The sequence below is a fragment of the Pan troglodytes genome, chromosome 2 (genome assembly GCF_028858775.2).
Source record: "Pan troglodytes isolate AG18354 chromosome 2, NHGRI_mPanTro3-v2.0_pri, whole genome shotgun sequence".
Lineage (NCBI taxonomy): Eukaryota > Metazoa > Chordata > Mammalia > Primates > Hominidae > Pan > Pan troglodytes.
Window position 1 is genome coordinate 157,558,386 of NC_086015.1, and position 22,472 is coordinate 157,580,857.

The 22,472-nt window shown below is 38.2% G+C and overlaps 1 protein-coding gene and 1 pseudogene across 1 annotated transcript in view; both read right to left on the bottom strand.

Annotated features, from left to right (window-relative positions):
• Positions 1-22,472, bottom strand: part of GPR149 (G protein-coupled receptor 149) — a 100,377-nt gene that overhangs the window by 3,914 nt on the left and 73,991 nt on the right. The gene's annotated exons all lie outside the window — the stretch shown is intronic.
• LOC739943 (ATP-dependent RNA helicase DDX50-like) lies at positions 13,428-16,181 on the bottom strand (annotated as a pseudogene).

Here is a 22,472-nt window from a genome sequence, read left to right on the forward strand (position 1 = left end):
CCAATAATAAAGAATACTATTCCACCTCTTTCAAAAACTTGCCTAAAAAGGTAAACATTTTCTATTATGCTTTATGTATTAAGATTTTTTTAAAACTGTACTTACCACTGAGAGGTGCTTCAGAAATGAAGAAAATAAGATTGATTCTTAAAATAGTCTGTACTTTTTATTGCTGATTCATGTCTTCATACTTTCAACTGACATGTTTTGATTTTTGATTATGTGTTAGTCCCAGAAGATGATAATGTACCAAACTTCTAGAGCAGTAATTCTCAAAACTGAGTTTCCAACCCAGCATCGTCAGCAGCTTCTGGTAACTTGTCAGAAATACAGGTTTTTAGCATTATCCCAGACCTACTCAATTAGGTCTCAACCCAGGTACAGGGTCAAGCAATCTGTATTTTAACAAGCCTTTCGGGTGATTCTGTTGCATAGTAAAGTTTGGGATCCATTGCTCTAACTAAAGAAATGTTGTAGTCCAGAAAAAAAGGGGTAGTGGTGGAGATAAACAGACACTTTTTATATAAGTGCTTACCACTTGTAAAACCTACAGTTACTAACTGGATTGGCCTAAATGTGTCTGTCCACCTGGGGAATTGGCATGGGAGATAATGGTATTTTTCCAATTTAGGATGACCAGCTTTCTCAATTTTCCTGGGACTGTCCCATATTTAGCACTGAAATTTCTGCATTCCAGGAAATCCCTCAGTCTTAGACAAATGGGCAGGAGTCGGGGCAGTGGGAGATTCATCACCCTACTTGCTATGGGCATTTTCAATCTGGACCCAACAGTGGCTAGAGGAAGACAGGTTCTCACTATTGGAGAACAGTTTAGATTATTTTCTGTTTAAAGAAGTTTGAAAAAGAATGAGTTTCATTGGGGGTGCCTTCATGCTCTACTTCTTTTTTTTTTTTTTTGAGGCGAAGTCTCCCTCTGTCACCCAGGCTGGAATGCAGTGGCTCGATCTCGGCTCACCGCAAGCTCTGCCTCCTGGGTTCATGCCATTCTCCTGCCTCAGCCTCCCGAGTAGCTGGGACTACAGGCACCCACCACCACCCCCGGCTAATTTTTTTGTATTTTTTTATTAGAGACGGGGTTTCACTGTGTTAGCCAGGATGGTCTCGATCTCCTGACCTTGTGATCCTCCCGCCTCGGCCTCCCAATGTGCTGGGATTACAGGCATGAGCCACCGTGCCCGGCCCACGCTCTACTTCTTGAATTGAGAGACTAGAAAAAAATACAGTCTGGGCTGTGTGAGACATATGATCATTCTTTCCTGGTTATTCTCTGTGGAGTGGTCTTGAATTCTCTTTACTCATAAGGACACCTAGGAACCTAACTGTAGAGCCTTGCATGATAAAGTTTTGGAAATTTTGAAAATTTACACTATAATGTTCAGTCCAGCCGTTCTGCCAAGGCAAAGAACTTCATTGACTCTACATGTGTAATGCTGGCTGAAATAAGTGAGACAGAGGGACCACACAGGTTCATCACAGCATCAGACTACTATTAATATTTGAGTGGTGGCAACTTTTGGCAAAAGAGAAGTAGGTTTCATTCCTATTATTATACATCCACTTATTAAACATTTGCTAAGTAAGGATGTACATGATTCTGAGCTTGCATTGGATGTATGGAGATGCTATCTCTTAAGACCCCACAGATGATTGGATGTAAATAAACAAAATAAAAATTTTAGTTCTAAATGTAGTAATTGAGAGATAGTTACCAAGTTCTATAAGGTCCAAGGAATGACTATCTCGGGTAGGGAGATGTCATATTGTGGAGGGGGACATGTGAAATTGATCTTAAAAATCAAGAAAAGATTTAGTTTTGTTTGTTTGTTTTTGAGACAGAATCTTGCTCTGTTACCCAGGCTGGAGCGCAATGGCGCCGTCTCGGCTCACTGCAACCTCCACCTCCTGGGTTCAAGTGATTCTCCTGCCTCAGCCTCCTGAGTAGCTGAGACTACAGGTGCGTGCCACCACACCTGGCTAGTTTCTGTATTTTTAGTAGAGACAGGGTTTCACTATGTTGGCCAGGCTGGTCTCAAACTCCTGACCTCATGAACTCCCTGCCTCGGCCTCCCAAAGGGCTGGGATTACAGGCGTGAGCCATCGTGCCCGGCCAAGATTTACAATTTTAAAACCTTGCTTTCTGAGTGATAAATCACAAGTTAAAGGGTTATATTGAAAACTTTCCATCCTGAGAAAACATTTTTGTTATCAAAGACTGAAACAATAGACCCAGGCTGGGGTGCCTAACTTAGGTGGGGTGAGAAAAAAGAAGACTTGAGAATCCTTCCCAGAGCAGGGCTCAATTTTTATAGATAATATCCATATTATTGTCTAACATTGTTCTAGAGGTCCTAGCTGTGCAAAAAATCAAGAAAAACATAAGACATATATATATATATATATATATATAATGAGTAGGAAGAGACATTATTGTAATTTACAGATGAAAATATTACCTTCCTAGAAAATTCTAAAGAAGTAATCTAAAAAAATTAGAGAGTTTAGTAAGGTGGCTGAATTTTAGGTAAAAATGTTAAGAAATCAATAGCTATTGCCAATCAAAAATAATTTTTAAAAGGTACCATCCAAAATAGCAACAATACTATAGAGGTATGTGAGACCTTATGAAGAAAAAACAGCAATAATAAAAGAAGTCTTTAAAAAGTAAGAGAGAAAGAATAATGTTTCTGCATGAGAAAACTATTTCGCAACTATGGCAGTTTTCTTTTAATTTATTGATTTAATACAATATTAATAAAAGTTCCACTGAAACTTTGTTTTGAAAGTTTCTCTTAAGATATAGTTGCAGGGGTAAATGCTTGCAGATAACCAAGAAAACTTGGAAACAAACAATAAGGTGGATTCCCAAGTATAATATGTAGCTACAGCAATTAATACAGGGTGTTCATTGCAAGATTTGGTAAATCCATGAAGGAAAACAGCCAGCCAAGAAAGTAGATATAGTATACCCTGAAGATGGCATTTCAAAATAAGCAGGGTAATTATACTTTAAAAACAAACAAACAAAAAACAGAATGAGTTAATCAAATAAACTTCTTACATATTATTAGTTATCCATTACAAAATTAAGTTAGATACCTATCTCATGTTACATGCAAAAATTTAAAAAAATTCTTAATAATTCTTTTAAAGTGCTGAGTGAATAAGACCTTTCCAAATCTGGAATGAAAACTGGAAACCACAAAGTAAAAGATGGACAGATTTGATTGCAAAAAACTTTGAAATGTCTGTATAGAAATATATACTATAAACAAAAGTGAAAGACTAAAGGCAGCTCAGAAGGATATATTTGTAGTCTGTATAGAACAAAGTTTAATAGTGATGCTATGGAGAATTCTTCTCAACCAGTAAGATAAACAATCTAGCAGAAAAATGGAAAAGGGAAGTGGGCAAAACAATTAAAGAAAAATGGAGAGTAAACACATAAAAAGATGTGCAATTTGATCAATTATTTTATTTTATTTTTTATTGAGAGAGTCTTGCTCTGTTACCCAGGCTGGAGTGCAGTGGTACATGCGATCTCAGATCACTGAAACCTCCACCTCCCAAGTTCAAGTGATTCTTGTGTCTCAGCCTCTCAAGTAGCTGGGATTAAAGGCGTACCCCACCAGGACTGGCTCATTTTTGTGTTTTTAGTAGAGACAGGGTTTTGCCATGTTGGCCAGGCTGGTCTTGAACTCCTGACCTCAGGTGATTCACCCTCCTCAGCCTCCCAAAGTGCTAGGATTACAGCCATGGCCACCATGCCTGGCCTTACAAATAATTTTAAAAGTAAATAAAAACAATGGTCATTTTAGCTTTTCAGAATGCCCTCCATAAAACATAAACAGAAAAAAACCCCAGCAGAAATAAAAAGATTGATGCCATCTTTAGAGTATATTTTGATTGTGTATTTGACTATAAAATAAAAACTACGTATACTTACCATTGATCCTATGTCTGTGAGTCGGTTCCTCCAAATACCAGAACATCATAATGTTTGTTTATTTCAGCACTTTTGTAAGCCCCAAATTAGAAACAATCTAAAGATCTACATTTAGAAAATAGTTTAATAAATTGTGATACAGTTATGTTCTGAAAAGCTATCTTGAATAGATGAGGTAAGGCTGTAAGTTCTGCCTGGGTAAAATAATTTCCATATATTGTAAGATATAAAAGCAAGCAAATTGCAAAACAATGTGTACAGTATGATCTAGTTTTCTTGTTAAAAATAGTCATGAGAAATCAGCCCAGAAAATTAAGCATGTATAGGAATGAAAATAGATTCACAGACATACAAGCATACCTGTATATGACAGGCATAGAAAAAAGTTTGAGAGGCTACACACCAATAATTTCTTCCTCTGGGAGTGAATAGTGGCTTGGCATTTCACTTTCGGTATTTCTATATTTCTAAATTATTTTCTTATTATCATGATTACTCTTTTGATCAAGGAAGTTTATTAGGTAGTGAGGGAGGCAGAGATTACAAAATATTACTAGAAAGGCATCCAGGAGGTAGGGGTAGGGTACTGAGTGCGTGTTGCTGATGCTGGATGCTGGTAGTTAGCCTCAGCGTTCATCATCTGGAGTATGTGTTGGGGTTTGTTCTATTTTTAGGTTAAGAGACAGGAGACAAGTTGGGTAGAGGGCACTATTTCAAAAATTTGCCCTAATGGTTTGGTTGACTAGACTGAGAGTCTCAACTGGGGTATAGCTAATTTCCCATTCGCATTTGAAAAGGGTGGAGAGGCTGGGTGCGATTGTTCATCCCTGTAATCCCTTTGTCAGTCAGCACTTTGGGAGACTGAAGAAGTAGAATCACATGAGCCCAAAAATTTGAGACAAGCCTGAGCAACATAGTGGGACCCTGTCTCTAAAAAAATTCTTTAAATTAGATGGGCATGGTCGTGTGATTTTCTGTAGTGCCAGCTACTGCGGAGGCTGAGGTGGGAGCATCACTTGAGCCCGGGAGATAGAGGCTGCAGTGAGCCATGATCACGCCACTGCATTCCAACCCGGATGACAGTGAGACCTTGTCCCCACCGCCCCCCCCCCAAAAAAAAGAAAGAAAAAGAAAAAATGTAGAGAATGGCACTCATGACCGGAAAGAAATATTTTAAAAATATCTGAAAGGAAAAGTGATTAAATAATCCTATAGTTCTAGTAAGACAAATATTTATAGCACTCTCAAAGTGTCCACTGTCTGTAATAAGTCAGATTATCCTCACGAATTTTACTAGAAAACTGTTATAAACATTTGAGTCCAACAAGCTGTCAATGTGAAGTTCAAATAAAGAGTCTCATCTCAGGAAACAATAACAACAAACAAGAAAATACTATACAACTTGAGTCACAAACCACAATGTAGCCAACAGATTTGAAAATCATTCAAAAAGTTTAAGGACAACTTCAAAAAGAGACTTCAAAAGTAAAAGGCAATAGTATCTTAACAGAAAATGAACATTAATTGAAAGAAGTAGAATATGATACAAAAATTGTTAATATTGGTTTAATTTATGTTCATGTTTGTAATGAGTTGAATAGCATCCCCCTCCAAATTCGTGTCCCCCTGTAAACTGTGAATATGACCTTATTTGGAAATAGGGTTTTTGCAGGTGTAAGCAAGTTGTATGAGTTCATACTGAATGAAGATGGGCCTTATCCAATGACTCTTATCCTTCTAAGAAGAGGGAAATTTGGACGCAGATGTACCTGGGGTAAGACAGTCATGTATGTGAAGATGCAGATAACAATTGGAGTTATGCTGTCACCAGTCAAGGAACACCAAGGATTGCTGGGAGCCACCAGAAGCTAGGGAGAGGCAAGAAAGGATCCTCCCCAAGAGCTTATAGAGGGAGCATGGTCTTCCCAACACCGTATTTCAGACTTCTGGTTTCTAGAAATGTGAGACAACAAATTTTTGTTGTTTTTAACCATCTTAATTTGTGATAATTTGTTACGGCAGCCCTGGGAAACTAATTCAATTTTGTATGCAAACAGTACAAAAATACATTTTGAAAAAAACTTATTTTTAAAAGTCCTGCAACAGACCATCTTTTTCTGGACACTGGGGCTATGTGGCCCTTTCTGTCAAATCCACATGTGATGTAATCTCTTCAAAAGAAGTGAACATTCTCTTGTTGATCTTTTTCTTCTCTGCTACCTATAACAGTGTCTGGCATATGACAGGCCCTCAAAAATATTTGTTGAATGGATAAACAAAAGTGTGCATAAATTGGCAACACTGACCTTATGTCCTTTTCAGATTCCATATTTTAACTTTTCGCACAAAAAATAGGATCATCTTTTAAAACATTGCTGTTTAAAATTTATACTTAAACAGCCTTATATAATAAATGATGATAGTTACGAGTACATCAGAAGGTCATATTAGAATAGATTGTTTTTATGAAAATAAAATATTATGGCACTGAATTGTATGTGAAAGTTATTGCATGACAAAGAATGATACATTCAGAGAGCATAAAACGATTCCTTTTGTAATCTCTGCTTTCTTTTCATTTAAAAGTCTATGAATTAGCATATGCTGTCAGGAATAAGGATAATCCATTATTGCTATATTCTTGAGTGTAGGTGGCAAGGAGCTTTTTTATTTGGTAATAAAGAGCAGTCTTTAAGCCACACAAATGCTCCAGGAGAAGACAGCATGCCATGTAAACACACTAGCACACATAATCTCCTGTGATAATTGATTCAGAGTTACTGACCTTCGGCACATTGAATGTTTTGATTTCTTCACTACGAGCCTCCAGGTGAATCCAGGGTGAAATTATAATATAAAAAGAGTTGCAGCAAAATTTTCTCCTAAGAAGGTGAAGTAGTCTGTTGATAATCTGAATCATTCAATTTTAGAAAGACATTATATAGCACCTAGGATCATGGCACTTATCAGAAACCATGGCATTTTAATTTCTTATTTTATGAAAAAAGAACTCATAGCCAGAGAGGTCAAACACTTGCCCAGGGTCACATAGGTAGTATCAGGACTGGCATCAGGACTCAGGTTTCTTAACTCTCAGTTAAGTGCTCTTTCTATTATTTGTATCATGTTGTTATTTTAAAAGAAATCTGCTCTAGCTAAGAGTCAGTTGTTGGTTTTCTGCCCTAGAAGGTAGAATTCTGTCACTAACTCATGAGTAACCCAAATGACTGACAATTTTAATCCCAATTAAACTCATATAGATGATCGTTAGGTGATTTAGGTGACTTTAGGCCTCTTAAAGTACAGACATTGAGGAATTTAAGTGGAACACGACCATTTAAGATGGTTAGTAGAGATAAGGACATTGAGAGGGAAAAATAGCACTAAGAACAAGAACTTTGTGAGAAAAACAAAAGTAGATTTTTAATAATTTACTTTTTGGAATTTATTTTTTATTCAATATGCAAAACTATGTCATTACTGTTTTCACATATTCAACTCGCAGAATATACCTTGTGTCATTCTGTCATTTTCATTTAAATCTTTGATGAACACAAATTAGAGAAAACACAAGAATTCCTCAAGGAAAGAGAGAACGAGGGCAAGAAAATGAGGGCCTTCATCAAGGGTCTGTAAGAGGCATGAAAAGTGCTAAGAATTTTAACACATTTCACATTTAATCCTCAAAGGCCTTCAAGCTACAAATTAAGGTTTTTCTTTTCTTTTCTTTTTCTTTTCTTTTTGAGATTGAGTGTCACTCTGTCACCCAGGCTGGAGCGAGTGTCACAATCTTGGCTCACTGCAATCTCTGCCTCTTTCAAGTGATTCTCATGCCTCAGCCTCCTGAGTAGCTAGTATTACAGGTGTGCCCCACCATGCCTGGCTAAATTTTTGTATTTTTAGTAGATAAAGGGTTTTGTCATGTTGGCCAGGCTGGTCTTGAGCTCCTGACCTCAGGTAATCTGCTCGCCTTGGCCTCCCACAGTGCTAGGATTAAAGGCATGAGCCACAGCATCTGGCCAGCTTATTGTTTTTAATGATGAAAACTCTAACAACTGAGTAACAGATTTTTAGGATTGATATCCATCCCCCAAAATATTTATTGATCCTGCTGAATAAGAGCCTTGTATCAACCTTCTTCCTAAGCACTGTCTATGCACTTTCTTATTTAATATTCACAACAACCTTATAAAATAGAGATAGTAATTATCCTGAACTCATAGATGATATAATTGAGTCATAGGGAGGTAATAAGGGAAGGTAATGAATATATATGAAGTGTGTACTATATGCTGGCATTGCACTTGGCATTTTACATGTTGTATTAGCTGGTTCCCATGCTGCTAATAAAGACACACACGAGGCTAGGTAATTTATAAAAGAAAGAGATTTAATTGACTCACAGTTCAGCATGGCTGGGGAGGCCTCAGGAAACTTAGAATCATGACGGAAGAGGACACAAGCACATCCCTCGTCACATAGTGGCAGCAAGAAGTGCTGAGCAAAAGGGGGAAAAGCCCCTTATAAAATCATCAGATCTCATGAGAATCCACTCACTATGATGAGAACAGCAGCATGGGGGTAACTGCCCCCATGATTCAATTACCTCACACCGGGTTCCTCCCATGATGTGTGGGGATTATGGGAACTACAATTCAAGATGAGATTTAGGTGGGGACACCGCCAAACCATATTACATGTGAAATCTACTACATGCGAAATATATAATATAATCACATGGGTGGTAAAATTATTTACATTTTGCAGACAAACAAATTTAAATGTGAAGAGATTAACTAACTTGCCCAGGTAATATAGGAAGGTAAAGTTTTAACTGTGATCTAAATTCAGCTCACATTCCAAATCCTTTCCATGATGCCACTGAGGATCTAAGATGAATTGGAGAAAGGAGAGTGTGGTGGAAGGGAGCACCAATAGAAGGTTTTTAAAATCATACGTGGAAAGAAAAAACAAGATCTGAACTTCAGTAGGTAGCAAAAATGGCAAACGTGGGATGGACTATTGAAGTATTGCAAAGGCAAAACTATTGAGGCTGTGGAGGGTAGTGGTGAAGTACTGCTGTGGAGTCGCATACACCTGAGTCACTATCTCTATAATCCTTACTTCTGTAAGCCTCTGTTGTCTCACTTGCAAAATATAAAGATTAAATGAGTTAATGCGTGTGAAATGATTAGGGGAGTGCCTCATACATAGTAAGTGCTCCATAAATGTTAGTTATTATTGGAAGCTGAGTAAGAGAGAGGAATCCAAGATGTTTTTAAGCTTTCTAATCCTAGTGTCTAGTGCCAGTAGTTGAGACTAGGAAGAGGTAGATAATAAAACTTGATTTCTACAATCTTTATCTCTGAATTAGACAGCAGATTCCTCTGCAGTAGTTTATTCTTGTAGTCTAAATAAACCAATTAAAAGCCAGACATTGGCAGAATGGATTAAAAACACAACTCAGTTATATATTGTCTATAAGAAACTCATTTCAAATATAATAATATAAGCAGGTCGAAAGTAAAAAAAGAAGATATATCATGCAAACATCAATCAAAGGGTAAACAAGAGTGGCTATAGTAATATCACATAAAATAGATTTCAGACAAAAGAAAGTTATCAGAGACAGGGAAAATTACTATATAATAATAAAGTGATCCATCCACTTAGAAGACATAGCAATCCTAAATATGTATAGAGCAAGCAACAGAACTGTTAAATATATAAAGCCAAACTGATAGAACTGAAAGGAGAAATAGTCAAATTTACAAATACTGTTGGAGACTTCAACCCCTCTCTCGCAACAATTCATAGGATAACTAGAAAGAAAATCAACAAGAGTGTAGAAGAGCACCATTAATCAATAAGATCTAATCAACATTTGTAGAAAATGTTATAGATAGAAAATTTTTATTTATAGGACACTCCATCCAACAACAACAGAATACACATTATTTTCAAGTGCCCATGAACCATATACTGAGATAGACCCTATCTAAGCCATAAGACAAACCCTAGGGAATTTAAAAGAAACACAATTAAACAGTATGTTCTCTGACCACAACAGAAATAAGGTAGAAATAAATAGCAGAAAGATAGCAAGAGAATCTCCAAGCCCTTGGAAACTAAACACTTCTAAATCATCTAAGAGTTAAAAAGGTAGTCTTGAGGGAAATAAAAAAAAAAGTGAATGAAAATGAAAATACAACATATTGAAATTGGTGCTAGGGAAGATCTGAGAGAGAAATTTAAAGCACTAAATGCATACATTAGAAAAGAGTAATAGTCTTAAACCAATAGTCTAGCCTCCCACCTTGATAATCTAGAAAAAGAAGAGCAAAATAAACTGAAAGCAAATATAAAGGAGGAAAATAGATAAAAGCTGATATCAATGACATTGAAAACAGAAAAACAAAGAGGAAATTAATGAAACAAAAAGTTATTTTTTTAACAGATCAATAAAATTGAAAAGCCTCTAGCAGCAGTGACAAAGAGAAGACACAGATTACCAGTATTAGGAATGAAACAGGATATCACTGCAGAGTCTGCAGCCATCGAAAGTACCATAAGGGAGTACTACAAACACCTTTACACATTCAAATTTGACAACTTACATGAAATAGATTGATCCTTTGTAAAACAAACTACTACAATGTGCCAAATGCGAAATAGGTAATTTGAATAGCCCTGTAACTATTAAGATAATTAAACTTGTAGTTTAAAACCTTCAAAAAGAAATCTCTTCAGCCTTATGTTTTCTCTGGAGAACTCTAGCAAATAGTTAAGTAAGGATTAATATAAATTCTGCACAATCTCTTACAGAAAATATAAGACAAAGGAATACTTCTTGATTCATTTTATAAACCTAGTTTTACCCTAATAATAAAACTCTACAGACACTACAAAAAAATAAAACTATAGATTAGTATCACTCATGAATATAGATGCAAGCATCCTTAACAAATATTAGCAAATAGAATTCAGCAATCTATAAAAAGAATTATGTACAATGATCAAGCAGGGTTTCTTTCAGAAATTCAAGGCTGCATCAATATTTATTTCTTTACTTATTTGAGATAGGGTTTTGCACTGTCACCAAGGCTGAGTGCAGTGCTATGCTCACAGCTCACTGTAGCCTCCACCTCTATCTGTACAAAAAATAAAAAAATTTAGCTAGGCATGGTGGTGTGTGCCTGTAATCCCAGCTACTGAGGAGACTGAGGTGAGAGGATCACTTGAGCCTGGGGGTTTGAGGCTACAGTGAGCCATAATCATGCCACTGCACTCAGCCTCAGTGACAGAGTGAAACCCTGTCTCAAATATAAAAAAGAAAAGGAAATAAAAATTGTACAGACCAGAAAGGAAGAAATGAAACTGTTGCAACTTGCAGATGACATGATTGATTTATGTAGAAAATCCCAAGGAATCGACAAAAAATCCTCAAGCTAATGATTGAGCTAAGCAAGGTCACAGGATATAAGATACATGTACAAAATCATTTGTACTTCTATGACTAGCAATGAACTCTTGGACATCAAAATAAAAAATGCAGTACCATTTACAATTGCTAAAAAGGTTAAAGATTTAGATGTAAATCTTTTTTTTTTTTTTTTTTTGAGCCAGAGTCTCGCTCTGTCGCCCAGGCTGGAGTGCAGTGGCGCGATCTCTGCTCACTGCAAGCTCCGCCTCCTGGGTTCACGCCATTCTCCTGCTTCAGCCTCCCGAGTAGCTGGGACTACAGGCGCCCGCCACCGCGCCCGGCTAATTTTTTGTATTTTTAGTAGAGACGGGGTTTCATCGTGTTAGCCAGAATGGTCTCGATCTCCTGACCTCGTGATCCGCCCACCTCGGCCTCCCAACGTGCTGGGATTACAGGCGTGAGCCACCGCGCCCGGCCTAGATGTAAATCTTATGAAACATGTATAGGACTAATATACTGGAAACTACATGACACTTTAAAAAGTTGACAATCTTAATAAATGAAGAGACATATTATGTTCATAGACTGGAAGACTTGACAGTAAAGATATCAATTCTGTAGAAATTGATCTATACATTTAATATAATTCCTACCAAAATCCCAGCAAGATATTTTCACAGTTATAGACAAGATCATTCTAAAATTAAAATGAAAAGGTACATGAACCAGAATAGCTAAAATTATTTTGAAAAAATAAATACAGTTGATCTTCGGTATCTGTGGGGGATTGGTTCCAGGACCTCCTGTGGATAGCAAAATCTTCAGATGCTTAAGTCCCTTATATAAAATGGCATAGTATGTGTATATAATCTGTGCACCTCCTCGCATATACTTTAAAATCATCTCTAGATTACTTATAATAGCTAATATCATGTAAATGCTATGTCAATAGCTGTTTACTATATTGTTTAGGGAATACTGACAAGAAAAATGTCTGTATGTGTTTAGTACAGGCACAATTTTGTATCTGAATATTTTTGATCCAAAGTTGGCTGAATTCACATATAGGAACCCACAGATACAGAGAGTTGACTGTATAACGGGAGGAATCAGGATATCTAATTTCAATATAGCTATAATAATCAAAATTGAGTTGTTGCTAGAGGGATAGAGACACAGAAAAATGGAACAGAATAGAAAATCCAAATGTAGACTCACTCAAATATACCCAACTGACTTTTTACAAAGGTACAAAAACAATTCAATGGAGGAAAGTTAGCCTTTTCAATTAACAGTGCTAGGGCAATTAGACATCCACATGAAAAAAAAAAAAAAAAAACAACCAGCTACATCTGTTTCATAGTTTATTCAAAAATTAACTCAAAATGAATTGTAAACTTAAATGTAAAATGTAAAACTAAAAATTTTATTTGAAAGATATAGGAGAAAATCTTTGAGATCTAAGGCTAGGAAGGGGTTATTAGACTTGACACAAAAATCATGATCCATAAAAGGATATTTGATAAACTGGACTTCATTAAATTAAAAACTTGTTTTGTGCAAATGCAAATTTTGATTCAGGGGGTCTATTGTTGAACCTGAGATTCTGCACTTACTAAAAGTTTTCAGATGATGTTGAAGCTGCTGGTGTAGGAACCATACTTTGAATAGCAAAAGACAGACAATCTGTTTGGCTTCTTACAGTCCTAAAATTACAGGGATAAATAATTTAATGGACAAATAAATTTTGTTATTTTATAGGGTTCACAATTAAGAGAAGTAGAGGAGATAATTTCAGTGGAAGGAATAATAGAAACCCCTCAAAATCCAATTTTATAGCTGCATAAAATGAAGACCAAAATGTTATCTTTTCAAATGTCTTTAATTATCTAATATTCTCATTTTTTCTAAAAAGATAATAAAAGGAGGTTTTTTAATTCAAAGGTATAACTGAATAGGTAGATTTGTTTATAGCTATTCTTGTGAAACACTTTTTAAAAAAAATATGACCAACTTCTTTGCGAATAGCAGACACATACCTCAACTATCATGAGCTAATTTTTGGTGGATAATATACATAATTAGGCACAAATAGGCAAGTTCACACTGGTAGATTAAGTATCAAATATTCAGTCAAAACTCCATTTGTAGCCCCCACTTCTTGATCGAGTTCTATTCCCACTTCATCTTCTACCATCTTGTCGACTTCCTGAGTGACTCCCTTGTCGATTCTGTCTACCTGATAGGCCACCAGATGGACCACCTGACTGGCCTGACCCGCCTGACCAGCCACTTGACCAGCCATTCCTCCGTTGGGGATTAGAAGATTTGTTTCCATCATAATATTCTTCAATTTCAGGTAATTTGGCTGGCACTGAGAGTATCCAGTTGGAATCGTGCCACACTGCCTGTAACCTTTCTGATTCAGTTGTAGGAACATCAAAGCAAACACCCATATTTCCTTTCAGGAGGCACACACTGGTAATCTGAGACGCTGCATTACTACTTAGCTTTCTGTTAAGTTCTTTCCAGGCACAGGTGACATCCTGTATTTCCTCTAGGCTTTCCAGAGTCATGGTCATCAGAGGCGATCAAAGACTGTGGTTCAAAACTTGATGCGCCAGAAATGTGGGCTAAAGTTGCAGCCAATGCATCCACTGCCCCTTTCTCTTCTATCAGTCTCTGAGCTGGTGGTCAGAAAAAATCAACAGCAGCATAAGAAACGGAAGTCAGAAACCTGATGGTATCCATGCTTTTAGATTTAACTAAATCCATTGTAGAAGGAACACCTACACATTTAAAAGTAATTCTTGCTTTTTGTTCCACATATCTTAGTTGACCTCTTTCTCTTGGTTGATAAAAACATATACAAATCCCTGTCCAGCTCTACCTGTGCATCCAGAGCGATGGATACGGGCCTCAACATCCTGAGGAGGAGAACGTTGAATCACCAGGTCTACTTCAGGAATGTGCAAACTATGGGCAGCCACATTGGTTGCCACCAAAACTTTAAAACTATCTTCTCTGAAGCCTTTTAGTGTAATTTCTCTTTGTGACTGTGCAATGTCCCCATGTAAACACTGGGCATTCTGTTTTATGTGTGGATTCATGGCCATTTCAGTTACATTCTTCCTGGTCTCACAGAAAATAATAGCCCTCCCTTCAGACCCACTGTAGACTTGAAGGACATCTCCAATAACTGCTGGCCTCTGAGACCAATGACACTGAATGGCCAAGTGTTCCACAGTAGTTGCAGCCTTTTGAGTCATTTATCCAATAAGGTCAACCTGTTCATATCTGGATTTCATGTATTTATTTGCAACTTTGTATACCCACTGTGGGCAAGTTGCAGAAAAAAGTAAAGTCTGAGGATGGTCTTCAGATTCAGTTTTGTAGGATTTGCGAATCACATCTTCAACTTGTTCATTAAAATCTAAATCTAACGTTTGATCCACTTCATCAAGCACAAAATGGCGCAGTTTAGAAAGATCCAATCAGCCACTCTGCAGATGATCTTTGATATGACCAGGGGTTCCAACCAAGAAGTCAATACCATTTTGCATATGATTAATTTGGCTTTGATATGGTATTGCACCATAAAAACACACCATGCTGAGTTTCCTAGTTTTATCTTTGAAGTCTTTGGCTACTTGGTTTGCCAGTTCCCTTGCTGGAGCCAAAACAAGTACCTTTGTTGAGCAGCTTTTTAAAAATTGTTTCTTGATTTCTTTGGAGTCTTTCAATCAAGGGGATGGCAAAAAAGAATGTCTTTCCTGTTCCTGTCCATGCTCGAGCTATTAAATCTTTTCTTTCATATACAGGACAAGGTCCTAACTTGAATAGGAAAGAGATATGTTACCCTTTGATGTTTCAGAAGCTTTACAGTCTCTTCAGAAATACGGAAATAGGAGAAAGCTCTTTCTTTCTGTTCACATGTTAAGGTCTCCTCTAGTTTATTATCACTTGATTTATGAGTAGAACTATCTAAGGATGATACTTGCTTTGATTTTTTTTTCATATTCATCAATATTTCCATTTGGTAGATCTTTTCTTCCTATGAGATTTAGAGAATTTATCTGAAAGTCTACTAAATCCTTCTTCAGTGTCTCCATTTAGCTTCTCTTTCATTTTAGTTTTTTTTGGCCTTGGAAGCATCCAGGTCATCTATAACAACATTTTCTCTTGTTTTTGATTTCTCATCTGGGTCATAATGGTGCCTTGACTTCCTTCTGTCACTCCAGCACTGTGTAATGTGTTTTCAGCTTATCTTGTTTAAATCTTCATAACAACCCTATAAGGGAAGTACAGGTCTATAATCCCTTATCTGAAATTGCAATATCAATAGAGCTCTTAGTGATAAGGTCAGGGGGTAGATTCTGCTTTCTAAGGCTATACAAAATAAGTCTCATTCTTTTGCTGAATGTCAGCCTTCAAATACTGCCACCTTAGCCTCTTCAGCTGATTTCTTTTTTGCAGGTCAAATGTTTCCAGTAAAAATTTTACCTGTGCATTTTCCAGCACCCTGTGATCCTCTGAGTGTTTCAGGATTTTTTTTTTCCTTTTCCTTTTTTTTTTGGAGGGCAGAGGGGTGGGAGGAGGAAAGACGCTACAACTCTTCTACAGGCTCCTTGAGGGCAGGGACCATTTCTTAGTTTAAGCCCCTCGGTGCTCAGCAAAGAGTATAGTACAAATTAGGTTCAATAAATACCTTTTGCCTGTCCTTCTTCTGGCTCTCGGACTCCTCCAAGGGTGTTTTCAGCTCCATAATGTCGCCCCAAGGAGTTTCCCAGGCATTACTGGCCACCACCTCCCTCCACGCACAGTGGCCACAATTACCTGTGGGCAGTGACAGCATGGAAGGAAGCTGGGCCTAATGCTTTACTCAAATCCCACTGATATGGAAAATGATGAACCATTCTGATGAAAAATGATCAAGTTTCTGCATGAAACCTCATTTTACATTGATTTTATGGCCAAAACGTAAGCTTCTGAAATGAATATATCATGATACTTAAGTTACTATATTTATTTATTTATTTAGAGTTGGAGTCTTACTCTGTCACCCAGGCTGGAGTGCAGTGGCGCGATGTTGGCTCACTGCAACCTCTGCCTCCTGGGTTCAAGCGGTTGTCCTGCCTCAGCCTCCTGTGTAGCTGGGATTACAGGTCCGTGCCACCAGGCCCAGCTAATTTTGGTATTTTTAATAGAGATGGGGTTTCACCATGCTGATCAGGCTGTTCTCAAACTCCTGACCTCGTGATCCACCCGCCTTGGCCTCCCAAAGTGCTGGGATTACAGGTGTGAGCCACCACGCCCGGCCACTTCATTTCTTATTATGGAAATTTGTATTCTCATATTTTCAATTCATACTTTTTAGCCCTGTGTGAATCCGTGTGTACAATCATCACAGCCTGCAATAAATCCTTAGGGAATTTTGGATTTAAGTGTGTTGTTGCTCTTGGGATTATTAGACAGGGTTTTTCATTCTCTGTTCTAATAGAAATGAAACCTCTAGTTTTATCTCTTAAAATGGCATTTCAAATCAGATATGATATGTATCCAAATTTATTTCCATATTTTATCCTTTATTTCTGTTTTTCTAACAAAATAAAAGAGGATAAACTAGCTTGAAAGAAAGCATACACTGATTCTAATTTAACAAGAAAATAAAATTTCATCAGGAATAAATGAATCCTAAGAAATGAAATAATTTTTTATATCCTAATGATAAGCACTCATTCAATTGGATGTTAGGAATATCCTACAAAAAATGTTTGCAAGAAAAAAAATTCTCATACCTAATTCACCAGAATTAGGTCAGAAATGATATATTTTCATTCGTAAGACAGTTTCAAAGGATAAATACAATGTTTTTGTAAGGTTGCTATACTCCAGAAAAGGTGTTAAAGTTTACATTGATGATATTCATGTAAGTATGGAAGACAAGAATACTTTCGTCAAACATCATATTGGGATACAAAGAGCATCAAACTAAAAAGCAAATTTAAAGAGGCAAATAGAGTAGGCAGTGTCCTAGGGTAGAGGAGGCTAGTGACAGGGAATAAGAGTAAATGAGCACTTGGGACCTTACTGGTGTGATGAAATGTTCTAAAACTGATTTATGGTGATGTTTGTACAACTTGGTAAACTTACTAGAAATCATTGACTTGCTCACTTGAAGTGGATGACTTACGGGCTATGTTAGTCCATTTTCACGCTGCTATGAAGACATACCTGAGACTGGATAATTTATGAAGAAAAGAGGTTTAATTGACTCACAGTTCTGCATGGCAAGGGAGGCCTCAGGAAACTTATGGCAGAAGGTGAAACAGGCATGCATGTCTTACATGGCAGCAGGAAAGAGAAATAAGTGAGAGCAAGGGAAATGCCAGATGCTTATAAAATCATCAGATCTTGTGAGAACTCACTCATGATCATGAGAACAGTATGGAGGAACCACCCACATGATTCAATTACCTCCACCTGGTCCCTCCCTTGACACATGGGTATTATGGGGATTATGATTCAAGGTGAGATTTGGGTGGGGGCACATAACCAAATTATATCACAGGCTATGTAAAATATTCCTCAATGAAGTATTCTTAAGAAAAGAGCATTTTGGCGAGGAATGGTGCCCCATGTCTCCAATCCCAGCACTTTGAGAGGTCAAGGCAGGAAGATCACTTAAGGCCAGGAGTTTGAGACCAGCCTGGCCAATATGGAGAAACGTCAATCTACAAAAATTACAAAAAAATTAGCCAGGTATGGTGGCATATGCCTCTAATCCCAGCAATTTGGGAGGCTGAGGCATGAGAATAGTTTGAACCCTGGAGGCAGAGGTTGCAGTGAGCACCACTGCACTCCAGCCTGGGTGACAGAGCAAGACTCTGTCTCAAACAAAACAAAACAAAACAAAAAAAAACAGAGCATTTTATTGACATTCAGGAGACCATGAAAGACAGCACTTGTTCTGCCACTAAATAGTTGTATGACCCTGAACAAGTAGTGTATTCATTAAAGATCTTTGTTTCATTATCTATAAAGAAGTTGGGAGGTTGGAGCCAGGATGGCTGAATAGGAACAGCTTCAGTCTAGAGCTCCCAGCATGAGTGACGAAGAAGACGGGTGATTTCTGCATTTCCAACTGACGTACCGGGTTCATCTCACTGGGGAGTGTCGGAAAGTGGGTACAGGACAGTGGGTGCAGCGCACCGAGCGTGAGCCAAAGCAGGGTGAGGCATTGCCTCACCTGGGAAGTGCAAGGGGTCAGGGAATTCTCTTTCCTAGTCAAAGAAAGGGGTGACAGATGGCACCTGGAAAATTGGGTCACTCCCACCCTAATACTGTGCTTTTCCAACGGTCTTAGCAAATGGCACACCAAGAGATTATATCCCGTGCATGGCTCGAAGGGTCCTATGCCCATGGAGCCTTGCCATTGCTAGCACAGCAGTCTGAGATCAAACTGCAAGGTGGCAGTGATGCTGGGGGAGGGGCGCCCACCATTGCCCAGGCTTGAGTAGGTAAACAAAGCGGCCAGGAAGCTCGAACTGGGTGGAGCCCACTGCAACTCAAGGAGGCCTGCCTGCCTCTGTAGACTCCACCTCTGGGGGCAGGGAATAGCCAAACAAAAGGAAGCAGAATCCTCTGCAGAATTAAATGTCTGTGTCTGACAGCTTTGAAGAGAGTAGTGGTTCTCCCAGCACACAGCTTGAGATCTGAGAATGGACAGACTGCCTCCTCAAGTGGGTCCCTGACCCCTGAGCAGCGTAACTGGGAGGCACCCCCCCGTAGGGGCAGACTGACACCTCACATGGCTGGGTACCCCTCTGAGACAAAACTTCCAGAGGAACAATCACGCAGCAACTTTTGCTGCTCACCAATATCTGCTGTTCTGCAGCCTCCGCTGCTGATACCCAGGCAAATAGAGTCTGGAGTGGACCTCCAGCAAACTCCAACAGACCTGCAGTTGAGGGTCCTCACTGTTAGAAGGAAAACTAACAAACAGAAAGGACATCCACACCAAAACCCCATCTGTACATCACCATTATCAAAGACCAAAGGTAGATAAAACCACAAAGATGGGGAAAAAACAGAGCAGAAAAACTGGAAACTCTAAAAATCAGAGTGCCTCTTCTCCTCCAAAGGCACACAGCTCCTCAGCAGCAACAGAACAAAGCTGGATGGAGAATGACTCTGACAAGTTGAGAGAAGAAGGCTTCAGACGAACAAACTACTCCGAGCTAAAGGAGGAAGCTCGAACCCATGGCAAAGAAGTTAAAAACCTTGAAAAAAAATTAGATGAATGGCTAACTAGAATAACCAATGCAGAGACGTCCTTAAAGGACCTGATGGAGCTGTAAACCAAGGCACGAGAACTGCATGACGTATATACAAGCCTCAGTAGCCGATTCAATCAACCGGAAGAAAGGGTGTCAGTAATGGAAGATCAAATGAATGAAATGAAGCAAGAAGAGAAGTTTAGAGAAAAAAGAATAAAAAGAAACAAACAAAGCCTCCAAGAAATATGGGACTATGCGAAAAGACCAAATCTATGTCTGATTGGTGTACCTGAAAGTGACAGGGAGAATGGAACCAAGTTGGAAAACACTCTGCAGGATATTATCCAGGAGAACTTCCCCAATCTAGTAAGGCAGCCAACATTCAAATTCAGGAAATATAGAGAACGCCACAAAGATACTCCTCGAGAAGAGCAACTCCAAGATACATAATTGTCAGATTCACCAAAGTTGAAATGAAGGAAAAAATGTTAAGGGCAGCTAAAGAGAAAGGTCAGGTTACCCACAAAGGGAAGCCCATCAGATTAACAGCTGACCTCTCAGTAGAAACTCTACAAGCCAGAAGAGAGTGGGGGCCAATATTCAACATTCTTAAAGAAAAGAATTTTCAACCCAGAATTTCATATCCAGCCAAACTAAGCTTCATAAGTGAAGGAGAAATAAAATCCTTTACAGACAAGCAAATGCTGAGAGATTTTGTCACCACCAGGCCTGCCTTACAAGAGCCCCTGGAAGGAAGCACTAAACATGGAAAGGAATAACCAGTGCCAGCCACTGCATAAACATGCCAAATTGTAAAGACCATCGAGGCTAGGAAGAAACTGCATCAACTAACGAGCAAAATAACCAGCTAACATCATAATGACAGGATCAAATTCACACATAACGACATTGACCTTAAATGTAAATGGGCTAAATGCTCCAATTAAAAGACACAGACTGGCAAATTGGATAAACAGTCAAGACTCATCAGTGTGCTGTATTCAGGAGACCCATCTCACATGCAGAGACACACATAGGCTCAAAATAAAGGGATGGAGGAAGATCTACCAAGCAAATGGAAAACAAAAAAAGGCAGGGGTTGCAATCCTAGTCTCTGATAAAACAAACTTTATACCAACAAAGATCAAAAGAGACAAAGAAGGCCATTACATAATGGTAAAGGGATCAATTCAACAAGAAGAGCTAACTATCCTAAATATATATGCACCCAATACAGGAGCACCCAGATTCATAAAGTAAGTCCTTAGAGACCTACAAAGAGACTTAGACTCCCACACAATAATAATGGGAGATTTTAACACCACACTGTCAACATTAGACAGATCAACGAGACAAAAGTTAACAAGGATATCCAGGAATTGAACTCAGCTCTGCACCAAGCAGACCTAATAGACATCTACAGAACTCTCCACCCCAAATCAACAGAATATACATTCTTCTCAGCACCACGCCACACTTATTCCAAAATTGACCACATAGTTGGAAGTAAAGCACTCCTCAGCAAATGTAAAAGAACAGAAATTATAACAAACTGTCTCTCAGACCACAGTGCAATCAAACTAGAACTCAGGATTAAGGAACTCACTCAAAACTGCTCAACTACATGGAAACTGAACAACCTGCTCCTGAATGACTACTGGGTACATAATGAAATGAAGGCAGAAATAAAGATGTTCTTTGAAACCAATGAGAACAAAGACACAACATACCAGAATCTCTGGGACACATTCAAAGCAGTGTATAGAGGGAAATTTATAGCACTAAATGCCCACAAGAGAAAGCAGGAAAGATCTCAAATTGACACCCTAACATCACAATTAAAAGAACTAGAGAAGCAAGAGCAAACACATTTAAAAGCTAGCAGAAGGCAAGAAATAACTAAGATCAGAGCGGAACTGAAGGAAATAGAGACACAAAAAACCCTTCAAAAAATCAATGAATCCAGGAGCTGGCTTTTTGAAAAGACCAACAAAATTAATAGACCACTGGCAAGACTAATAAAGAAGAAAAGAGAGAAGAATCAAATAGACACAATAAAAAATGATAAATGGGATATCACCACCGATCCCACAGAAATACAAACTACCATCAGAGAATACTATAAACACCTCTATGCAAATAAACTAGAAAATCTAGAAGAAATGGATAAATTCCTGGACACATACACCCTCCTAAGACTAAACCAGGAAGAAGGTGAATCTCTGAATAGACCAGTAACAGGCTCTGAAATTGTGGCAATAATTAATAGCTTACCAATAAAAAAAAGTCCAGGACCAGATGGATTCAAAGCTGAATTCTACCAGGTGTACAAGGAGGAGCTGGTACCATTCCTTCTGAAACTATTCCAATCAATAGAAAAAGAGGGAATCCGCCCTAACTCATTTTATGAGGCCAGCATCATCCTGATACCAAAGCCTGGCAGAGACACAACAAAAAAAGAGAATTTTAGGCCAATAACCCTGATGAACATTGGTGCAAAAATCCTCAATAAAATACTGGCAAACCGAATCCAGCAGCACATCAAAAAGCTTATCCACCATGATCAAGTGGGCTTCATCCCTGGGATGCAAGGCTGGTTCAACATACGCAAATCAATAAACATAATCCAGCATCTAAACAGAACCAAAGACAAAAACCACATGATTATCTCAATAGATGCAGAAAAGGCCTTTGACAAAATTCAACAACCCTTCATGCTAAAAACTCAATAAATTAGGTATTGATGGGACGTATCTCAAAATAATAAGAGCTATCTATGACAAACCCACAGCCAATATCATACTGA